Source organism: Mirounga leonina, unplaced genomic scaffold (genome assembly GCF_011800145.1).
Source record: "Mirounga leonina isolate KUSES-001 unplaced genomic scaffold, KU_Mleo_1.0 Mir_176, whole genome shotgun sequence".
NCBI lineage: Eukaryota > Metazoa > Chordata > Mammalia > Carnivora > Phocidae > Mirounga > Mirounga leonina.
This window is the reverse complement of record NW_023270454.1, coordinates 10,531,022-10,541,825: the sequence shown is the minus strand read 5'-3', so window position 1 is coordinate 10,541,825 and position 10,804 is coordinate 10,531,022. Positions and strand designations below refer to the sequence as shown.

General features: G+C 44.5%; 1 protein-coding gene across 1 annotated transcript in view; it reads left to right on the top strand.

Annotated features, from left to right (window-relative positions):
• Positions 1–288: 288 nt before the first annotated feature.
• Positions 289–10,804, top strand: part of PINX1 (PIN2 (TERF1) interacting telomerase inhibitor 1) — a 118,198-nt gene continuing 107,682 nt past the window's right edge. The window contains exon 1 of the mRNA XM_035022665.1: positions 289–312. The gene's annotated coding sequence lies outside the window, so the exon portion shown is untranslated. The remainder of the gene's footprint in view (positions 313–10,804) is intronic.

The following is a 10,804-nucleotide window of genomic DNA, read 5'->3' as shown; positions in this document are numbered from 1 at the left end:
ATACATGAATCAGAAAGTATTTATTTCAATTTTGTACCTTTCCATTTTAATACATTATAATGTATTGACTCAACTGAGATAATATAAACAGTTCATTTTAATAACATGTGTCTGCGTGTGGCTTTTCCTTTATTCACAGTCAGGGAGGGACAAATAATCGTGGAGTGGAAAATTCTGGGGGTTTATTGGCATCAGTGTGAGCAGAGTGTTGCCTCTGACTCAACCAAAGACTTCTCGGCAGCAGCCAGAGACCCCCCCCCCCCCCCCCCCCGGCCCCAGGAGTGGAAGAGACTTTACAGGGGAAATGAGGAGGTAAGTGGGTGGGCCCTCCAGGCATCAACTAACTGCCTCCTGATATCCTGACACACACTTCCCCATGCAGGGAGCATCATAGAGATGCCACTACTTACTCGTGGAGCCTGAATGCAGCCTAGCAATCAAAGGTTGGGATAAGGGCCAGAAAGGGGAAAACCCAAAGCAGATAAGCTGAGAAGCTAGGGAGAAAATTCAGTGTTAAAGTGTTGGGGGGTGAGGGATGGGAAGAAACAGAAAACTTCTGGGTTAGATTTTCTGGATGCAACACTTTCTTTCCCCCAATACCTTGTGCTAGAAATTCTACAAATGAATCCCTGGGGCAAGGTGCCTTCAAACAAAGCTCACTGACAACCAACCAAATGGCTTCTTCTTGCTTCCTTAGTATAATTCCTTAGGGCTTATAAATATAAAACTGAATACAACCATACTCATTTCAGGCTCTTTACTGGAGGGTGGGAGAGAAGGTGGGCACAGGAAGCGGGGGGGGGGGGGGGGGGGGGGGGGGGGGGGGGGGGGGGTACCTGGAGAAAGAGGGAGGAGCTGTCAAATGCAACTGCATCCGAAAGGCGTTAGGGAAAACTTTCCCCAAGCATATTTGGCAAAGGGGGTGGTAATTCCGTGAGCCTCATGATATTAATCTCTAGTCTTCTCTGTATGTTTGAACATGTTCTAATTTTCCAAGGTGTCATCTGGGAGGACAGAAACACTACTTGAAAGGAATCCATCAGCCCTTTCTTCCCAGTAAAAGTTTGGCTCAATGTGGGACTCCTCTGAGAAGAGAGAGAAAGAGAGATTTTATGTCTAGGACTCTGGGAGGAGAGATAGATGTTCTCAACAATCAGCCATTTGATCAATCTCCTTCTGCAACCCCATTCTCTCCATTCCCTCCCTTTTCCTCTTCCCCCACCCCCTCCACAATTTTTTTTTTAATCCTCCCCCACCCCCTCCACACTTTTTAGCCCACAAGTTTCTACACTTGCCCTTTTTGGGCACCTCCCCTCTGGCCTAGGCTCCTTGAGTGCAAGCTTATCTCGGCCAGCAAGAACACATCAGAGAAAGGCAACTGTAGCCGGTGAGTCAAGGGACCTCCCTTTGATTCCTTCATCACCCCCACTCCATCTCAGCCTCTTCTTCTGGGAACATTTGTGTGTCCCATACAGGAGATTCATTAATGGATTGAGTCCTAAGCCAATACTTTAGAAATGATCAGTTGCCAATTATATAAAATAGGAAGCTCTTCAGCCCTACGAAGACTCATCTACCAGGAAAGACATAGAAAGCCCCTCCCACCCATTCCTTTCCAAAGCTCTTTTCTAAAACTCCCATTAAACTGACTGGTAATCTTTAGCTTGCAGAGGATTTAGCTGTTTGAAGAGAGCTTGAGTTCTAAGGAAAGGATGTGGGAGGTGCTTATTATCTTAAACTGAAATCCTTTCTAAATTGAGTTGATCTGCTTTGCTAATCCAGTTCATCAAAGGCAACATAGAAGACCCTTTTCAGATATGTGGGAAATTTGCCCTTAGGGAATATGAGTCCAGAATTTGAGATTCTTCCCCTGTGCCAATGTGTATCTGCAGTTGGGGATTTGTGATTCTGGGTCTTCTTTTCTCCTTAACTTGTAAAGAGGTTTGGACTGCCTTGGTCCTTGGTAGCTGAAGCTGAATGAGAGGCTATTGCAAACAATCCCATAGTTAACTGGATGTACTGCTGTCAAGTTCACACTTGCTGGCCACATACAGACACACAGACACACACAGACACACAGACACATGTGTGCATGATACCCTACTACCAGGAGGCCCCAATGCACCACCCATGGGTCCCTGGACCCAGGCATCCAGTCAAGGGCTACAGAGACCTGTTTAGACACACTCTTCTAAAGCCAACAGAGGAGCCATCCTTCCTCTGTGCCCTGCCCTGCTCATCTTTCAACCTAGCTTTCTTCTTTCTGGCCCCTTCTTTTGCTTACTCTCCTCTCACACCTGACCTGACTTCTTCCCTTCAATGCCACAAAAAGGGAGGGATCACCCATGGGACTGAGAGTGGAATTCTTCATCCTCCCTATGCCAGACTTGGGCAGACTAGAAAAGAATTCCAGGTGGCCTGGGTCCCCCTAAAATTCTTTGACTAACAGAGCTCTGAGAGTAGACTTCCGGCTATTTCCTTGCCTTGAGTCATTCTCCATCCTTTGGAGAGGTTCTTTTGTCTGGTGCAGAGTGGGTTTGGGGCATATTCATTCAAATAAACTCAGAGTCCTCTTCTAATAACTTCTTGAGTAGGGCAGACCCACATACCAACCCCTCACTTGATATATATCAAGCCAAGGAAGCACATACATTGATGCAGCACCTTTAGGAAAAGAACCTCCCTTCCTACCTCCCACCCACATACACAGGGATGGCAGAAATGTGAGGCTTGCAAATGGGCACAGGGGAGACATATGCAGGGGAAGGGGAGCCCCAGAATCTTTGGTAAACATCACAGGGCTACCTGGGACAGAGCTGCTTCTCAGATCCCCTCTGTACCCCCTCCTCAGATGTTGGAAAGGGAGCATTAATCTAACTCAAGTGTTGAATTGTCAGACCAGACTGCAGCCTGCGTGGCTTCTGGTCAATGGGAGCTGGTCTGGTCTCCTGCACAAAGAGGGGCAAAAGTTTAGGAGGCTCCTTCTAAAAGACACATGACACAATGCTTAGGAAAAATGTAGACTACAAAGTAATAATAGTTAACAATATTTATATGTACACTGAAAACCCCCCAACTCTATTTGAATTATATTCTCATCTTATTATGTAAACTCTCATCTATATTCTTTTGAAGAGGAAGGGCCTTGGGCATTAGGGGAGGAATTTTATTTTATTTTATTTTATTATTGTTAGAGAGAGAAAGGGGGGGGAGAATCTTAAGCAGGCTCCACAACCAACAGGGAGCCCAATGCAGGGCTCAGTCTCACGACCATGACCTGAGCCAAAATCAGGAGTCAGACACTTAATCAATTGAGCCAGCCAGGCACTCTTTTTGGGGGGGGAGGAGGGAGGAATTTTAGAAGCTGTACTAGGAATACAGAAAATCTGCTGTGTCTTGCCCTCTGCCTGGAAATACATAAATATCAACAGAGAGAAGGAAGAAAAACACTGGGGAAGTTTTTCATTATCTGTTTGTTTTCTGGGAGTAGCTGTTCCCTTATAGACTGTGAACCAAGAGGCTAGAATCACAAAATGATGTTGGATGACTTCAAGAAAACATATATGCCTCTGGAAAATCAGCTCTGCTTAGAGCCTAGGCTCCCAAGTGGGCTTTTTTTCCCTCCCACTTGATTCTCCTACTGGTGAGGGATAGTTCCCAGATTTGCTTTCCAAACCATCAGACAATAAAATACAAAGACCTGAGCCCTCATGTTCTGCCCCTTGCCACTGCCTTCTGCACATGATCTGAGCTAGTTCAGCTCTAGTCCTAGTAGATTGGCATGGCCTCCAGACACCATACCTGTAGCCCCCATTTCTTGGTTCCTGGCCTGGCTCCATGCAGAGGACCTCTTCTTCTTATGGGCCACCCCACCCCCACACAAGCTCCCTAAGCAAGAGCTTGCCAACTTTTTGAATAAGGCCAAGAGAGTTGAATCCCCTGGACAATGTTCCTGAAGTTTCTCTGCCCCTCTTCTGTTTCCTCTGAGAGACATGATTCTATTCTTTGGTGACTGATGCAGTAAATAATCTCACCTTTTAGGTGAGACCCCAAATCCACAGAGGCAGCCCTATCCTTATAATGCCAATAATTAATTATTAAAATATTAGTTTCAGCTGTGCTGTCAGGATGCCTGGATTTAATTCTTGGCCCTTACTGTCCATATAAACTTGTTAATATCTCTGCACCTCAGTTTTCTCATCTGTAAAGTGGGGACAACATCATCCCCCTCGCAGGGATTTTGTGAACAGTAAGTGGAATAATACATGTAAAAAAATGTAGAACAATGCCTGCTCCTGACAAAGATTCTCTCCTTGACCAACCTGTAGCCAGGTTCCCCTGAGCCCTCTAATCCACTGGGCTTCAACCTTGGCCTACAAAGACGTGAACAAAATATTAACATAGTTTCTAACAACTCAAGTCTACATCTCCTGGATGACCCTAGCCCCCCTTTTAAAGAAAACTCAAAGCTGCCAAAAGAATTTACTGTTTGTTTCAGGCAACACCTGAAGATAGGGCCCTGTCTCCCAGCCTCTGTGGGAGGGGAGGAGCCTAACTTGGGTACACCCCAGTTAGCAAACCCAGATGGGTTTCACATGGGCCAAACTCCTGCCTGCTTTTCGTGATTTTTCACTTACCTGACTCTACTGAGACCCCTCTAATCCTCCTCCCTATGCCCTCATTCTCCCTTTAAAATGTCTAGTCACCTCTGTACAAGTCAAAGGTGAGTTCCATTCATGTGGATGGACTCTTTTCCCTATTGCCCTAGCGCACATATTACTGATTAAAGTCTGTCCCAACCACTTTAAATATTGTCCAGCTTTGTTTATCTTTGACACCACATAGTAACACTCAATAAATGATAGCCACTATTATTATCATTTAGCATTATATAATATTTTCCTTTTTGTGCTGGTTGCTACAAGCTCAAGGCCACTTTGGACCTTTAGCTCATGCTTATGGTACATATTTCTATACACTAACTTTACCCTTCACTTACCTTATTTTTCCTACCTATATTTTCTCACTTTGACCGGATTTCTTCATATTTTTAAAATATCTGTGGCCCATGTATTTTTGCATGCCACCTCAAATTTTCCTGATGAAGGAAGCAATACATTCTAAAAATAAAATTAAAATAACAAAAAGTAAATATAGTAAGCCGGAAGATCAATTGCTCAAAGCTGGGTTTTTTTGGTTTTGAATTTTTGCTTATGTTTTCTACAAATATATTATGGAGGTTGAGGCCTAGAAAGAAAACTTAATGTTTGTCACCTCCTCATCTCACCATAGAGTTAGAACCAACTAGTAAGGATGAAAAGTCATGAAGTCTAATGGCCAGAAATCATTGTTTCAGAGGCTACAATTTCAGGAGCAATTTGTGTGTGTTTAGATTTGGCTCTGTCTGTGAAGTCACTAAGTCGTGCAGGAGAGTCACCACCTACCCTGTGCTTTACTTTTCCTACATAAGAATGTGATTAGATATGGTCCCTTGTTGCCTCCCTTCTCCCCTGGAATAGACATTCTGCCTTTACCAGACCCCTGGGGCTCACTGAGGTAAAGGTAAGCAAAAGCTGATGGATTTGGGGAAAGAAGGCAAGAAAAAGAAAACCTATTTAGCTGCACAACCAGAGAGACATAAGAGATGTCACAGAAACCAACCCCTAGATTACTCTGTTAAAGACAGTTAATACTCCTCACTCAATGGAGCCCTGTGTGGCTAGCATAGCTCTCTTGTACCATGGAAACTTCTTCCCCAATCCCCTTCCCTACCATCCAGGCCTTCTTCCTGCATTATTTGAGTGTAAAAATATGCCAAGTTCAGCACTAGTTCAGCTGATACCCCAGCATCCCTCCCTTCCCACCCACTAGACAACCCCCTCCTCCCTTAGCCTTTATTCTTAGAAAAAGCTGGAGACAATGCTTGGAACTACACCAAAGGCAATTCTTGTCCAAATGGAAAACTCCCACATGCCCTCTTGTTTTGAACTCAACATTCATCTGGGTTTTATTATATAGACAAAGGGTAAAATCATATAGGTTCCCTAGCCCAAGGAGAAGAAAAGTTTAGGATGAAAACTACTTGGGTTTTAGCTACGGCATTCGATGACTGGGTTAAACACAGAATCATGATCACAACTATTACATCAGCTACTACTACTTCTTTATCATTTATAAATCCGTAGTTAGCTTGGATTTGCCAGTATTAGGAACAGGAAACCAGGAAGAAAGAGCAATGGCGGCATACTGATGGCAAGACAAAGAGCTGCAGCAGACCTGAAAGAAGCCGGAAGCCCAGGAGGGAAGTCCCCTTGGGTGACATCTAAAAGAAGAGGTGGCTAAAATCCTGAGAAAGTATGAGCCCTAGAAGAGAATGAGGCTGTGGGGAGAAGAGGAGACCGAACAAGGACTTGAGGTGATAGCTAATGTTAGACATTCTGAGGAGGGAGAAATGGTAGGGCAGAGGGAGAAAATAAAATGTGGGGAAAGCAGAATATGACAGAGCAAGTGCTTAGTGAATGTCAGGTAGTGACAGAGGGAGCGCAGTGAGAGCTGAGGAAGGCCTTAGGGTTTGGAAGGAGGTTACTGGTGATCTTAGCAAGGTATCATAACATCCTCACTCTGGGAAGACAATAGAAGAGTTAGGACTCACCCAGCCTGAGAACACAGGAATAGGGTTTGTCAACCTCATCCCCCATTAGAAGCCAAGTCTCTTCAGTAGATATTTCTTTTATCATTCACTGGCTTTGGCTTTGGCTTCGCCATGCTGAGTTTGACTTCGAAGAATCAATAGCTCCACGAAAAAAGAAGTGGCCCAGGCAAGATCCTGATAGTACCAAATGAGGGTCTTCTAACTACACTTCATTATTACCTGAGAATGTAGTGTTTACCCCAGGGCCCCGTGTCTGGTCAAGAAGATTGGTGCCCCTGCCTCTAAGTGAGGCTTCTTCTCTGCCTTAAGTGTAACTCCTTCCCCAGCTGGCTGAAGATCTACAAGGCTGCCACATGCACACATGCAGAGAGGAAGACAGAGAAATCAAGATGGGCAAGCCCACCCCAGAGAGACAACCCTGGCTCAGGCTATTCCTTCTGCCACCAGAAAGAAAGCCACATCCATGTAGGACACGGGACTTTCACCACATATGGTGACCCTAACACTAGAAAATGTGGTCCAACTGGTATCTTGAAACCTGGACCCCATCAGTTTAGTGTATCTTTAATTGTCTTATGGAGGAAGAAGTTGGAGGGCAGGGCACAATATATATCTTCCTGACCACCTCCTTAACCCCCCACAAGCTGCTAACAAACGTCAAATGGTGCTTCCTAGGGCTTTGTGATTTGTATCTCTAGACTTTCTAGAGAGTTAACTTTTTAGAAGTGGTTAAATATGGGCAAAAGACCCAAAGAGACATTTCTGCAAAGAGGATATACAGGTGGTCAATAAACACATGAAAAGATGTTCAACATCATTAGCCATCAGGGAAATGCAAACTAAAACGTGATAGCACTATACCACCAAAAAATAGTGACAATGCCAAATGCTGGGGAGGATGATGAGAAACGAGACCACTCATACATTGTGGATGGGAAAGTGAAATGGTGCAGCTACTCTGGAAAACATTTTGTCAGTTTCTTACAAATCTAAACGTGCAATTACGTGATGACTCAGCAGTTGTGCTCTTGGGCATTTATCTCAAGGATAATGGATATTTATTTTCACACGAAAACCTGTACAGGGATGTTTATAGTGATGGTCCAAAAATGAAAATAGCCCAGACATCTTTCAACAGTTGAATGGTTAACACAGTAATACACCTATATCTTGGAATCCTGCTCAGCAATTAAAAAGGTACAGACTGTTGATACACGCAACCTCTTGGATGAATCTAAAAACCAAGGCCATAGATGGCTGGCTTGCTTGCGAATACCTCAGGTGTCATTTTTATCAGAAGGGAGTTTCAAAGCCATGTTAACTTCTTCAGAGCTCCCCCTCAGATACCTAGGAATTTCCACAGAGTTGTGTCATAGGCCAATGCCAGGCAGGGCAGCCCAAACAGACCTAGAAAGGTGGTCATGGTGTCTGAACGTCTGGGACAGGTGAGGCAATCAAGACACTGGGGCCAGAAAACAACAACCACAAAAAAGAGAGTCAAACCAGGATCAAGAAGTGGGAGCCTAGAGGCCTAAAGGAGACAAATTTGGAAGTAGGGGCTGGGACATCACGGGAATCAAAGCTTTGGGAATGGGAAGTAAGTGACTGGTGGCCGGGCAGAGCAGAGCTGTCAGGAAGAGGCAGTGCCTGTTAGCAGCGATGGCGTCCATGTGGGCCCCCAACCGCAGTCAGCTGGATGTCATTCCCAGTGGTTCCCATGCCCATGTTTCTGCCTCAGGACAATGCCGAATGTGTCCAGCCATTTCCAAAACGTGGACAAACTTCTGTCATCTGTGCCTATAATGGGTTCCCAGCATGCCCTGGATGGAGGGGATAAGGTGGACTTAAGTTCCAGGCAAAATATTGAGGTCCTTTTCACATACAGACAATACTTTTAAAGGGAGCATGCACGCCCCTTTCACATATTAATACATGGAATATATATATTTAAATTATTCTGAGATAATAAAGAAAAATGTGTCATTATGATTTAAAAGTTCTGATGAATACTCTGGTTTCTCTTCAGATTGTATAAATCTTTCACCTTTTTAAAAGTTCTGATGATATAAAAATATATATTGCAGAAAATAAGAAGTCTCCTGTAATTCCTTTCCTACCCCACTGAAAATGCCAATATTAACAGTTTGGAATATAGTCTCCTCAAATTTTTTCATGCATATGCTAACTGTATATGTACATATATGTAGACTATTACATACACTTTCTTATTTTTAAAAGTGGGATTTAAAAAATGGGGTGCCTATAATATTGCAAATGGTATTACTTCATATCTCTCATAACAAAGCTTTTTCAAGGGACTAAACATGAATTAATTTTGTGTAAGTCAAAAATGTCTGAAAGGACTTCTAGAGATTTCCTTAAACCATCCCCTGATGTATTTGTGCTCCATGATCATGGCCTCCTCTTCACCATCTCCTCAATTCAGCAATGACCCAAGCTAGTGGCTTAACAGGTCTCCGATTCTATGGGATTCTAGGTCCAAAGATAGCCGCTGCCCCAGGAATCTCTCTCATCTGTTACCCGTGCTGCAATTGCTACTGGACAGATCAAGATGGTGGCCTTGTTGTGCAGTTAAAAAACAAAACTGTATGCACTCCAATACAAACAGCCATCTCTTTAGTTCCTTCTCCACATCAGGTGCTGTCTTAAACTACGTAAGGATTTCATTTTGGACATTCTATTAAATGGCTCCATTTAACAAGCGTCACAACCCTTTGAGGGAGGCACCATTATTTTCCCTAACAAATGGGGCACAGAACATTTAGTAGCCTGCCCAGGGTCAGCAACTGGCAAATGGCAGAAAAAGATGCAAGAGGGACAGGGACATGAAGAATAAGGAAGGGGATGGGGCGCCTGGGTGGCTCAGTCGTTAAGCGTCTGCCTTCGGCTCAGGTCATGATCCCAGGGTCCTGGGATCGAGCCCCACATCGGGCTCCCTGCTCAGCGGGAAGTCTGCTTCTCCCTCTTCCTCTGCCTCTCCCCCTGCGTGTGAACTCTCTCTCTCTTTCTCTGTCAAATAAATAAATAAAATCTTAAAAAAAAAAAATAAGGAAGGGGCAGAATCAGACCCAAGAACTGCCTATAATTCTCAGGGCAAACAACAGTGGCCACTTGGGGTATTACTGTGCTACAGCTCACTAGGCATCCTGGTATGATTTCTACATTAATTCTCACAGCAACCCTCTGGGATAGCAGATGAAGAATCAGAGAGATGACATAACTTGCAGGTGTCAGAGCTAGATTTGAACCCTCTAACTTTGGAGCTCGCTCTGTTAATTACTCCACCAAAGAAAATCACTACAGGGAGGGCAGACTACACAAGTAGAAATCCATAGGCTGTGAATTGCTTACCTAGAGAGCAGCAGAAGCCAGAAAGAAGATTCTAGAAGGCGTCAGGGAGAGGCAAGAATAGGGCTTGGGAAACCTCCTTAGGAGATTGCAGAATCTCCACTCGTAATTGCCATGGTCCCTGCCTGACAAGATGCTTTCCCACTCTCAGGACCAGCCAGTGGCAGGGGTGGGGGAGTGGAGGGTGGCGTGGGTCTCAGTTAGCAACTCAGGTCTGGAAACCCTCTCAAGCACTGACTAAGTCAGCCATCACACATCCTTTTCCATCACCCATCTCCCACCCTGTGGGTCTATTCATTCCCTTTGCAGGCACCTCCCTGCCCTCATCCCCATCACCCTCCCCTCTCCCACCTGCAGCCCTGAAAATATCTCAAGATACAAGAAACTAAATGTCACCCCTTCACTCAAGGGCTAGAGAAGGCTAATAGAAGACAATAAAGAAGGGCGCCTGGGTGGCTCAGTTGGTTAAGCGACTGCCTTCGGCTCAGGTCATGATCCCGGAGTCCCTGGATCAAGTCCCGCATCGGGCTCCCTGCTCGGCAGGGAGTCTGCTTCTCCCTCTGCCCGCCCCCCTCATGTGCTCTCTCTCATTCTCTTTCAAATAAATAAATAAAATCTTTAAAAAAAAAAAAAAGACAAAGAAAAAAATTGTAAGGCAGTGAGGAAATCAGATTTTTTTTTTTTCTTTTGACATCACTGTGTGAATTTGATCTCTGGGATGTGATTTTCCACTGTTGAGCTTTACAGATTTTGTGAAGGCTAAAGCTTGAAGCCCTAACATTT